A 13,842-nucleotide genomic window follows, 5' to 3' on the forward strand; every position below is an offset into this window, starting at 1 on the left:
GTAGGAGCACACTTATTTTTTAAATAACTACATAAAGCTTTAATAGGCGAAGTCCTTTTTTTAGACATAAATTCAAGCACTCTCACCAGACCTTGCGAAGAATGAAAAGCTAGGCCAAGACGGGCGGATCACGAGGTCAGGAGATCGAGACCATCCTGGCTAACACAGTAAAACCCCATCTCTACTAAAAAATACAAAAAAACTAGCCTGGCGAGGTGGCGGGTGCCTGTAATCCCAGCTACTCAGGAGGCTGAGGCAGGAGAATGGCGTAAACCCGGGAGGCGGAGCTTGCAGTAAGCTGGGATCCAGCCACTGCACTCCAGCCTGGGCGACAAAGCAAGACTCCGTCTCAAAAAAAAAAAAACAAACTGAAAAGCTAATTTTCCCCCTCAAAAACCACTGACATATTTTGCAGTCTACTCAACTTTATAAAAAATCTTGAAAACAAGAACCCCAACTTTCAAGATCCTACATTACCTTCTTTAATTCAATAGACTAGTAAATGAGATCATTTGTTCTAGAAATGACTATTCACAATGCTGATCAACATTAAAAATCAGTACTTCGGCCGGGTGCGGTGACTCACACCTGTAATCCCAGCACTTTGGAAGGCCGAGGCGAGCAGATCACCTGAGGTCAGGAGTTTGAGAGCAGCCTGGCCAACACGGTAAAACCCCACCTCTATTAAAAATACAAAAATATTAGCCGGGTGTGGTGGCGCGCACCTGTAGTCACAGCTACTTAGAGGCTGAGGCAGAAGAATCACTTGAACCTGGGAGGCAGAGGTTGCAATGAGCCGATATCATGCCCCTGTACTCCAGCCTGGGCGACAAGAGTGAAACTCCATCTCTAAAAAAAGTCACTATTTCTACATATAAATGGAATCATACAGTCAGTAGCCTTGTGAGTCTAGCTTTTTTTGCTTAGCAGATTACATCTGAGATTCATTCATGTTAATGGTTGTGTCATAGTTTGTTCCTTTTCATTGCTAGTAACATTCCATTGTACGACTAGGCCACAGTCCATTCCTCATTTGAGGAACATTTGAATTGCTTCCAGATTTTGATTCTTATAAAGTCATTATAAATATTCGTGTTTAAAAAAAATCAGTACTTTTCTGTCTTCAAAGTCCTTTGAAAAGATATTCTCTACATTACCCTAATGTTGCTCAGAAACATACAAAAGCATACTCTAAGTTAACATTACATCAAATTAAAATGTATCTGACTTATATATATTTCATCTTCAATACTACCTCCATAACAGTATAAATAAAGCCTTAAGTGTTTAACGAGTTTGAAGCCCGAGGACAGTAGCTCTCAAAGAAAAGACAGTGTGATAAGGGTGGAGAACATAGTGACGTAATGCTCAATAAGGAAAGCCCTGACAAATGCAGACTGCACACACACAATAAGAGATCAGGAAAGCCAGGCTGAAGCAGCCAGCTTGGTTTCATGCTGCAAATTTTTGGCAGACATTCAACTCCTTCTGCTGTTTTCCTAGCCAGCACATTTATCTATGTAATGTCACCAGATCCAGAGAGGGAGTGAGGTTGCAAGGAGGGGGAAGAGGAGAAAAACTGTTTTACAGGCTGCCAGCCCTTCCACACATGCTGTTACTATACAAAGGATGTCTAGAAAGCCAATGTGCTGCACATATTCAAATGCTGCAAGCAAATACACACACTCTCTCTCTCTCTCTCTCCCCCTCCCTCCCTCCCCCTCTCCCTCTCCCCACAACATCCATCCATCCATCCATCCATCCATCCATCCAAAGAACAACTGCAGAAAAGGAACTGCCTTTGAAAAGAAGAAAAGCCCATAGTTAAAGTCTTGATTCAGAAGCAATGCCTTCCTTCTGAAAATGATTTCAGTTCTTGGGGGAAGAAGGTGGGGATACTAACCCTATAGGGAAATAACTTGTATTCTGCAAAAAAGCCTGACCTGATCTGGTCCTGGTCAACTACAAGCATATGCTACCACAGAAATAAAGTTTCTGAGAAGCAAAAGTATACTGTCAAGTAACAATTACCTTATTAATACCTAATATACACACCACTTTGCCAAGGACTAGGAGGAATAAAAATGAATTTTAAGAAACAGTTGCCGGGCGTGGTGGCTCACGCCTGTAATCCCAGCACTTTGGAGGCTGAGGCGGGTGGATCACAAGGTCAGGAGTTCAAGACCAGCCTGGCCAAGATGGTGAAACCCCGTCTCTACTAAAAATACCAAAAAAATTAGCTGGGCGTGGAGGCGGGCGCCTGTAATCCCAGCACTTTGGAGGCTGAGGCGGGTGGATCACAAGGTCAGGAGTTCAAGACCAGCCTGGCCAAGATGGTGAAACCCCGTCTCTACTAAAAATACCAAAAAAATTAGCTGGGCGTGGAGGCGGGCGCCTGTAATCCCAGCTACTTGGGAGGCTGAGGCAGAGAATCGTTTGAACCTGGGAGGTGGAGGCTGCAGTGAGTTGAGATCGCGCCACTGCACTCCAGCGTGGGTGACAGAGTGAGACTCCATCTCAAAAAAAAAAAAAAAAAAAAAAAAAAAACAGTTTAGGGACCCTAGAAGAGTCTAGTCTTATCTGTACCTAGGACAGTTTGCTGTTCTTAGCATTCTTGTAAGTAGGTGTCTGAGAATATATATGCGTGTGTGTGCATGTGCACATGTGTGTACACAATAGTAATATCAAAACGAAAACTGTACCTGGAATATAAAACTACAGATCAGAACGTATAGCTCATAGAAACAGTCAGGCCTATTTGCTTCTATAAATGGACACTCCAACTCCATAACATCTTGCGTTACGTTACCTGACCTCAGGTTGGGTATACCTCATCTCTGAAATGCTTGGGACAAGAAGTGTTTCAGATTTCAAATGTTTTTTGGATTTTGGAATATTTGCATTATACTCATTGGTTGAGCATCCCAAATCCAAAAATTCGAAATCGAAAATGCTCCAATGAGCATGTCCTTTGAGAGTCATGTTGATGCTCAAAGAGTTTCAGATTTTCGAACTTTTTGGATTTGGGATGCTCAACCTATACTAGCAAGTACAATACATGAAGATATAGACCGGGAGTATTTATTTAACCTAAGAAATCAGTTGGCTGGGCACATGCCTGTAATCCCAGCACTCTGGGAGGCCAAGGTGGGCAGATCACCTGAGGTCAGGAGTTCCAGACCAGACTGGTCAACATGGTGAAACCCCGTTTCTACTAAAAATACAAAAATTAGCTGGGTATGGTGATGCACACCTGTAATCCCAGCTACTTGGGAGGCTGAGGCACGAGAATTGCTTGATCCCAGGAGGCAGAGTTGCAGTGAGTCAAGATCATGCCACTGCACTCCAGCCTGGATAACAGAGCAAGACTCCATCTCACGGAAAAAAAAAAAAAAAAAATCAGTCAACTTACTCTAATCTAAAACCAAAAATGCCTTTTTCATAATACTGTATCTCCAAAACTATCATGCAATTTGCCCCTAAGAACATGTCATAAGAAACAAATAGGAAATATCGTGTGCTGAAATCATGAGTTATAAATAACTTTATTCTACGACACAGTTTATATAGATAATATAGTATCCTCAACGTAGAGTAGTGCTTAGAACTTCCTTCAGATTAATTTAATAATCAACTAATAGACAGTCTGATGAAAGGCTAGTTCTTTAATTCTAATTCTCCAAATATGGGGAACTGAATTAACCTGCCAGGGTTCTTCATTTGTAAAATGAAAATACTTGACATGACTATCTCTAAAGTCTCTTTTAGTTCTTAATTTCTAAAATTATAGTATAAAACAGGGTTTCTTACTTTCAAGGACCTCATTATCTAGTTAAAGGTAATCATACATGAATTAGTAAATTATGTAAGACAGTGACTGGTACAGAGCAGTTACTTCAGAAGTGTGTGGACTGAGTTCTATAAGGCACTACACTGAGCTTTAAGGGCTTAGGAGTCTAGAGAAGGAGAGATGAAGTTGAGATAACTTCAAAACACAGCAAAGGTTTCTCCTGGGACTAGGACTAGAAGGTTCATTAAAATTTTGATTGTTAACTTCATAACCCCTGTCAATTAATTCAAATTCTATATAGTTGGTATCTCATTACCTTTATTTTATTGATAAGGAAAAGATATTAAGCATCAAGGCTTTAACTACATAAAACAAATATTTGCAAATTCCGTACTACTTAACCCCCCACCCCTCCCACCCCCACAAAAAACCCTCAGCCAAGTATGGCTGATGTATACAGAGCCAGAGAGACTAGTAAAAGATTAGGCAAAGTGTGAACATGACAGGCTTGATCTACAGATAGTAAGTCACAAAGCTCCCCTCATTAGGATAATCTAAAGCTAACATTTTCAACTCCAAAAATCCTAGAGCCTAAAAAATGAAACCCCGTCCTTAAACAGTATTTTCTTTTTTTGATACAGGGTCTCACTGTGTCGCCCAGGCTGGAGTGCAGTGGCACAATCTTGGCTCACTGCAACCTCTGCCTCCTGGGTTCAAGTGATTCTCTTGCCTCATCCTCCCAAGTAGCTGGGATTACAGGCGTGCATCACCACACCCAGCTAAGTTTCATATATTTTTTGAGTAGAGACAGGGTTTCACCATGTTGCACAGGCTGGTCTGGAACTCCTGACCTCAAGTGATCCACCTGCCTCTGCCGTGGCCTTCCAAAGTGCTGGGATTACAGGCATGAGACACGGCGTCTAGCCCCTCAAGTGACTTTTTTTTAACACTATTCTCAAGAACAGTGCCGTCTAGTAAAACTTTCTGGGATGATGAAATGTTCTATATCTCTGTTGTCCAATACTGTAACCACTAGCCACATATGAGCTAGGGGGTAATTGAAATGTGGCTAGTGGTTATCATTACTTTAACTTTAATTAATTTAAATTTAAATAGCTACATGCACCTAATGGCAACTGTATTGGTATAGTTCTAGAAAGTCTATATATAGAAGACATTTTAAAACTGTAATTTAAAAGCTGGTGAATAAAGCAGTATCAAAGATGAAGAGAGTAATTTTTTACCTTGAAAATCAATTTTTAATGTAAACTCTACAGTAAATGACTCTGCATACACAACACCCTGTACAAGGCTGGCTTTCATACCAAGTGTCTCAAATCATATATCATCATTCACCCTTTAATAGCATGCTCTCAAGTTTTAGTTTAATTAGTTGCAGAAAATACATTAGTGAGAGCATTGCATATAAGTAACTAGCTAAATAAGAGAGAAAATCAGTTAGTTGACGACAATGGATCTCTTTCCTTAACCATAAAATGGGGATAACAGTAACTAGATCTGTAGAACTTGAATAAAACAACAGGAACCATAAAGTAATCTGAAGTAAAATATTAAAAGGCAATGCTATTAGTTTATATGAAAATAAAAATGTTAAATATTATCTTATGCTGTTATCTTAGGAGACTTCACAGGAACTGGATTCTTGCTGAACAACCACACACAGCACCACTGTGCTAGGTGCAGATAATCCAGTATGTAAGTTTAAAAAAAAAAACAAAAAAAGAAATCCTACATAAAAGGCCACAACAAGTATCTTCGTGGAAAAGGTGGCATGTGACCCTGAGAAGATTAATGTGTGCATGTGTGTGCATTTTACATTCTTCACAAAACCTTTAATTTTTTTTTCCTGTTTTTCCAGAACGTATTAAACATTAACATGCTTTGTCAGGCCAGGCGCAGTGGCCCATGCCTGTAATCTCAGCATCTGGGGAGGCTGAGGTGGGAGGATTGCTTGAGCCCAGGAGTTCAAGACCGGTGTGGGAAACACATGGAGACCTTGTCTCTACAAAAAATTTAAGCATTAGCTGAGCATGGTGACATGCACCTGTGGTACCAGCTACACAGAAGGCTGAGGTGAAAGGATTACTGGAGTCCAGAAAACTGAAGCTACAGTGAGCCATGATCACAGCACTTACAGCCTGGCGACAGGGCAAAACTCTGTCTCAAAAACAAAACAAAATAAAACAAAAAAAACACAATCCTTTGTAAAAAGCACAGGTCTCATTAAAGAAAAAGTACACATTTACCCAACCGGAAAAAAAAGAAAAAAAAAAAAAAAAAAACAGGACAGTCACAGTGGCTCAGGCTGGGGGTAGTGGCTCACACCTATAATCCCAGCACTTTGGGAGGCCGAGGCAGAGGCAGGCGGATCACCTGAGGTCAGGAGTTCAAGATCAGCCTGGCAAACATTGTGAAACCCTGTCTCTACTAAAAATACAAAAATCAGCTGGGTGTAGTTGTGCACGCATGTAGTCCCAGCTACTCTGGAGGCTGAGGCAAGAGAATCACTTGAACCCAGGAGGCAGAGGTTGCAGTGAGCCGAGATTGCACCACTGCAATCCAGCCTGGGTGACTGGTATTGTCAATACCATCTATTGACAATAGGCCAGAAAAACTGCAGATCAGACAATCCATGTATTTGTTGAGTAAACACTGTATCAGAGCACAGAACTCGTTTCCTATGAGAAAGTAGAAATGGGGTTCAGATTCTAGAACTTCAACTTTATCCATAAAGCAATTACATTTAACCAATTAGGGCAGATCTACAGAAATCTTGGCTTACCTCAAAAAGATTCAATAAAGCCCAAAGCTCTGCCTGGCTTTCTTCCACACACACTTAGGCAAGTCTCTTCCTGATTCCAAACCCTCAGCCTCAGAGCACCCTACTGTGCAACAAGTCTGATTATCACCTCCTCCCCATCACTGGGGTATGTGAGACAGCCCAAGTTTACATCTGTTGTCCTAGTACTTCCCTTCATCTCAAAAGTGATCCAGCTTGTATAACAAATCATATGATGGTCCTCGCCCTCACTAACCCAGCAGTCACTCCCAGCCAGCATTATAAACTGTTTGTGCTCTACTATGTGCCCAATCATTCTTGACACCAGATTCTTCTTTGCTTTCCCAGGGTTTCCTAAGCCTATTTGAAAAGAAGGTCCCTCTTCTTCCTCTGGGGTCACTGAAATAGAAGGATACGCGTCCTAAAACACCAGCAACCATGATCCCAATCATTTGGAGAAAACTCATCTGAGACAGAAAACAATGTAATCAATTCAGAGAGAGAGCAGAGGGAAGAGGAGATAATCCAGGCAATAATCTAATTCCCAGATCAGTTGTCCCCAAAACCAATTCCATCCCTATCATTCCTTATAGTTTGGTCCTATGTACTAACAGATTGCCCTTTTTACTCAAGGGCTTCAGTCACTTGCAATCCCAGACCTAACATACCCACTACATGTTAATTTAGATTATATTTTCTCTTCTGAGAAAATCTATCAAAAGCCAGAAAAGAACCCAAGTCTAATATACCTAGTTTTAGAAACTCAGAACAAGCTGGGCTCAGTGGCTCACACCTGTAATCCCAGCACTTTGGGAGGCTGAGGTGGGTGGATCACCTGAGGTCAGGAGTTCGAGACTAGCCTGATCAACATGGAGAAACCCCGTCTCTATCAAAAATACAAAAAAAAATCAACTGGGTGTGGGTAGTGCATGCCTGTAATCCCAGCTACTTGGGAGGCTGAGGCAGGAGAATCGCTTGAACCCAGGAGGTGGAGGTTGTGGTGAGCTGAGGTCGTGCCATTGCACTCCGGCCTGGGCAACAAGAGTGTAACTCCATCTCAAAAAACAAACAAACTCAGAACAAGTTTGTGGCAAGGAAATATTGAGGAATATAAAGGATTATAAAAGCACAAATATCTTCCCAATTCCCTGGAGCCCAAAACTAACTTTAGGGAGAACAGAGGTATGGGGAAAAAAAGAAGAGAAAAAAAAAAAAAAGAATAACAAAGAGGAAATCCGCCCCCCTGCCAAGAAAATAGGCAAACTACTTGAAGAGACACTTCACCAAAGAAAGTATGTACATAAAACACATGAAAAGATGCTTCACACAACCAATCGTTAGGGAAATGCAAATTAAAATCACAATGAAATACCACTACATACCTATTAGAATGGCTTTTTAAAATGACAATATCAAGTACCAGTGAGGAGTCTGAATAAATGAGATACTCATACATAGCTGGTAGGCATGCAAAACAGTACAGCCACTATGGAAACAGCTTGGCAGTTTCTTATAAAAGTTAAACATACCATTACCATACAACTCAGCAATACACCTCCTAGGTATTTGCCCAAGTCAAATGAAAACCTAGAGTAGTAGACTGAAATCCCCCACAGACAGCTCATCCTAATCCTTGGAACCTGTAAAGGATAATTATTTGGGAAAAGGGTCTTTTCGAGTGTGATTACATTAAGAATTTTGGGATGGGGGATTGGTTATCCTGGATTATCTAAGCGGGCCATACATGTTGTGACAAGTGGCCTTAAAGAAGCAGAGGGACAGGTGACACACACACAAAGGAGAAGACATGATGTGAAGAGGCAGAGATGGGAGTGATGCTGCTGCTGGCCACAAGCCAAGAAATGCCAAGAGCCACCAGAAGCTCAGAACACCTGCAGGGGCAATGTGCCCCTGCCAACACCTTGAGTTCAGTCCATTAATACTGATTTCAGACTTCTGACCCTCAGGATAGTGAGGGAATAAATTTCTGCTGTTTCAAAGCTATCCAGTTTGGCGATTTGTTACAGCAGCCACAGGAAACTAATGTACTATATTCACACAAAAACTTATATATGAATGTTTATAGCAGGCTTATTCATAATTGCCAAAAACTGAAACCAAATGTCCCTCAATAGGGGAAGAGAGAAACAAACTATGGTGTACCTACCACACCATGGAATAATACTCAGCAACAAAAAGGAACAAACTATTGACAACAACGTGAATGAATCTCAAAAGCATTATGTCAAATGAAATAAGCCAAACTTAAAAGACTATACATGATTCCATTTATATAAACAGTCTGGAAAATGTAGTATTATAGGGAGAATAATAGCTCACTGGTTTGCCAGGCTGGGGGAGGGTGATGACTACAAAGGCCTAGTTTTTTTTTTGAGTGAATAATGGATCTTTCTTATATCTTGATTGTGGTGATGGGTATACAATCCTATGCATTTATCAAAACTTGTAAAACTAGACACAGAAAAGAATGCATTACTGCATGTAAATTTATAGATAAATAAATACAGCAATACAGAGTGAGGTGGTTCTGCCATTTTTCATTTTCTTTTTCTTTTTTTTTTTTTTTTTTTGAGACGGAGTCTCGCTCTGCCGCCCAGGCTGGAGTGCAGTGGCTGGATCTCAGCTCACTGCAAGCTCTGCCTCCCGGGTTTACGCCATTCTCCCGCCTCAGCCTCCCGAGTAGCTGGGACTACAGGCGCCCGCCACCTCGCCCGGCTAGTTTTTTGTATTTTTTAGTAGAGACAGGGTTTCACCGTGTCAGCCAGGATGGTCACCATCTCCTGACCTCGTGATCCTCCCGTCTCGGCCTCCAAAAGTGCTGGGATTACAGACTTGAGCCACCGCGCCCGGCCTTCTTTTTCTTTTTTTTAGATGGAGTCTTGCTCTGTCGCCAGGCTGGAGTGCAGGGGCGCGATCTCGGCTCACTGCAACCTCCGCCTCCCAGGTTCAAGTGATTCTCCTGCCTCAGCCTCCCAAGTAGCTGGGACTACAGGCACGTGCCACAAAGCCCAGCTAATTTTTGTATTTTTAGTAGAGACAGGATTTCACCATGTTGGCCAGGATGGTCTCCTCGTGATCCACCCACCTTGGCCTCCCAAAGTGCTGGGACTACAGGCGTGAGCCACCCCACCCAGTCTTGGCTCTGCCATTTTTCAATTACAAATGCTCATGGACACATATGTATAGTCACTTCTGTATTCAACAGCATTTAAACACAAGATATGGGGTTCCTTGCTCCTATCCTAACCAAGGTTAATGGTCCTTCTATAACTTTCATTCAAAACTGTCCTTGATATTTATTTATTAACCTATTTTATCTAAACAGAGAGTGGTTTACTTTCTAAAAAGATCACTCCACTGACTGTGCAGATTTAAAGGGACAAGAACAGAAACAAGGATTTCAATTAGGAGGCAAGAACAATGACTTAGTCAAGAGGGAAGTAAAAAGTGCTAGATTCTGAATATACACCAGATCAGGGTTTGGCAAACTGTCCGTAAAAGACCAGACGGTAAATATATTCAGTTCTGAGGTCACAGGGTCTCTGTTACAATTACTCAAGTCTGCCGCGGTAGCATGAAAGAAGCCATGGACAACACAGAAATGAAAACAAATGTGGCTGTGCTCCAATACAATTTTACTTATGGACACTGAAATCTGAATTACATATGATTTGCATGTGTTTTAAGTATCATTTTAATATTTTTCAACCATTTAGAAATGTAAAAAGACATTTTTAGCTCATGAACTATACAGAAAGAGGTGGGGGCCATAATTAGCTAACCCCTGTTCTGACGGGCACAGCCAAAAGGATTTGCTACTGGACTAGATGTGGTGTGTGAGAAAAAGGGATGCCAGATACGCTATTAAAGTTAACTATGCTTCTGCTACAGTTAATTTTCATACCAAACTGTTCCATACACAATACAAAGCAAAATAATTTCTGGGTCATAATCTGTAAACAGCTATTATAGGCCATTCACAATCATCTATACCCATACTATATATCCAGGGCCAAACTCCACAGAAAAATCAATTGAAGATAAAATACCAGTTAAACGAACCACATTTCTGGCGTGAGATCAAGAGGCAACGCTGTCTTTTAAAACACACACGCAGAAATGCCTCAGGCAACCAGTTTCTTAAAACACACACATAATTAAGTCAACAAATATACCTGCAATCCACTGTATGATCAATAAGGGGCAAGGGGTTACAGCAATAAGACAAGGACAGATCGGGGGGCTAAAGAGAAGCAAGGAAAATAAGAAAACAGAAAAAGATTAAATGGGGCCCGGAGGACAGCATATTAGCACTTTTTAAATAAATAATGTAAGAAATTCAGAGATATTACTCAACTAGAATAAGCAACCTCATACACAAGGGAGATAGAAACTGAAGTAGAAGCTGGAGCAGTATGTGATCCAATGAAATACTTTGGTACGTGCAGTTATTAAACGTAGTTACATGGTCAGGATTAGGCTAGGTCAGGTTAAATTATAGGTTCAGTTCTCTAAGTAGCTGAGAAATCACTGTCCATAACCGTTCAACTACTCATCTTTAAGCCTCCAGAAACACTATTTCAAATGGGATAACCAGTGCATGAAGGGAGACAGTAAGGCAGAAGAGAGCAGAACAATATAACAGAGTAGGCTATAACGTCAAAGTCAGAGGTTGCCTGCCAATATTATCCACAAAAACTTCTCAAAGCTCACAAATAATATGTTCAATGCGGTCAGGGCTATGGTCTCATGTCCCTTCTGTGCTAAAAAGAATCCGGACTACCAAGCTGGCAGCCCTCTGCTATACAGTAAGCAGAGTTGCAATCTACAGCCAGATCCCTTCGACATGGATGAGCTGGGGGAAAGCAGAACTGGGAAGCCAGGAGGGCAGACATATGAGGAGGTAACTATGCAAACAACTTTTCAGATACCACAAAAGCACTTAAAAGCAGATCCTATACAAAATATTTCTTGCTTTAAGTTCAGAACACAAATTACTGCCACTCATAAAACAGCATTTGCCTGGGGGCAATATAAAGATGTAAGAGACACTGAACACTTTACCTTCAAAGCACTTACAAATTAGTGATCTAGAAAGCTTTCGCTGCCAAACCACAACCTCCTATACAGTTGTACACACAAATTTCAATATATAGATAAATTTCAACTCCTGGCATATGTACTATTCTATCCTTTCAGCAGAGGAACAGGTAATAAAAGGTGAGTTAAATATGTATATTGAAGGATATTTTTCACTTGAAAATTTAGGTTTTCAAAAAGCCATTTTGATTTCATCATAATTTTGTATTAACCATCTTTTTGTCCCATGCAATGCTATGAACTGAGCTGAACATCAATTTATCTATTCCTACTCCAATACGCCAAAACAGCCAAAAAATCTGATGTTCACACAGGAATTTAAAAATAGCAAAGTTTGTTCATGCATATAGACACACTTTAGACATAGACTTTTCCAATTGCAACAGACTAGCTCATTTTTCCCCTTGAAGTAACTCCCACAGACATTTTACTGCAAATGCAGATGAGGCAAAGACTCTAACTCCCATTAAATAACCAAAAGGCAAGGTACCAGGACATTAGAGCCCCAGAAACCACATGTAACAGCACTGTTTCCCAAACAGGTCTTAAGGGAGGCAAGAGATGAGGGAAGGGAAGTTGTCCTCCCTTATATAAATAAGCTAAGTTAGCAAAGTTAAAGAGGTGTAGAGGTGGGAATTCCACAATTCTTTCGCTACGTTTATGTGAAATATGAATATGCACCATTTGCTATGCTTATTCTGCCTTGGAATCCGCTGTTCTCTGAACACATATTCAGGAACTGGGTACCAAGGAAGCAATTTGAGAAACACAACTCTCTTCTGTTTTAAAATTACTATTAAATGCAGGCAATATAAAAATTAATAGCAAAGTTCATTTCAATGATTAAACTTTTCCCTTATAACAAATTTGCACACAATGTATATTCTAACAGTTGTTTCCAAAATAATGTATTTATCTTCGGTATACCCAAGGATATTTGTATATCCTTGAATTGAAAAACCATCATGAAGTACAAAAAACACTTAACATCTCCATAAACACAAAACAACAGGTTGAGAGATTAATGGTTGTAAATACAAAAGGCAAACTGTAATATCCATAAAATAAAGGTCAAAGAGATAATGTGAAAACAACTAATCTACTCTTTAAAAAGGGGGGACATAGGTGAAATTCAGAGATACACAAGTAGATGGATTTACTATGAAGAGGGGAGGGAGATGGAAGAAATTTTTCTCCAAGGGTAGCACTTACAGGTCCAAACTTGCTCTTAATTAGAAAAATATAATTTTATAAGCCTTCACATTTTTAAAGATACTAAAAACAACTTAACAAACACAGTTTTTCAAAATATATTTGATATATTACTGAACTATCCAAATAACTCTGGATCTCTGAGGGATGCAAAAAAAATCAGCACTACATACACTTTTATTTTCCCCAAGTTTGTATCAATATCTCTTCAATAGTTTAAGCCACTACTTCAATAAAAAGATACTCTCAACACTTGTTTAGATACTTGATAGAGACTACTTATTAGTTTTCTAATAAATATATATAAAATTTAAAAGATAGTAGGCTGTGAAAATAAGGAAGCTGTCAGCCTTACTGTGGACTCATCTGAGGACAGATTATCTATGTGTCTCTATCACCGGCACATAGTAATAAGCACTTCACTAATTTAAAGGGTTACTGAATGAACCCCCAGCATGCTGTCAGGTTGACAGCACTGAGATAGTAGAAGTCTGGGCCATTGATTCATTTGTTCAATTAATATTTCAAACCACTATGAGCCAGGCCCCTTGAGAGACACTGAAAAATAAACAAAAAAGCAGCCTTTGCCTTTAATTCTTGTAGGACAGGCAGATAAACAAACAGACTATCATAATACAGGGAGAAAAAGGTCATAGTATCAGTATGCCTAATGTACTATAAGAATATATTTGTTTATAAAGGAAGGGAGTCATGGCACCAAAGCAGAGAGGTGGTAGTGGGTAAGTCAAAGAGGCTTAAAAGATGAATATTGTTTGTTGGGGTGGGGGGATCTAAAGGAATGAATTTGCAGACAAAAATGTATGTATAAAAATGTTAAGACAGTGTGGTGCCAGCAAGGGACTACAGTGTGCTGGAAGGCAGAGGGTTAAGAAGAGCATGGCAAGAGATGAAGTTGCAA

General features: G+C 40.3%; 1 protein-coding gene across 3 annotated transcripts in view; it reads right to left on the bottom strand.

Moving 5' to 3' along the window:
- KAT6A (lysine acetyltransferase 6A) overlaps positions 1-13,842 on the bottom strand; it is a 123,661-nt gene that overhangs the window by 75,260 nt on the left and 34,559 nt on the right. The window lies entirely within an intron of this gene.

Source organism: Chlorocebus sabaeus, chromosome 8, assembly GCF_047675955.1.
Source record: "Chlorocebus sabaeus isolate Y175 chromosome 8, mChlSab1.0.hap1, whole genome shotgun sequence".
Taxonomy (NCBI): Eukaryota; Metazoa; Chordata; class Mammalia; order Primates; family Cercopithecidae; genus Chlorocebus; species Chlorocebus sabaeus.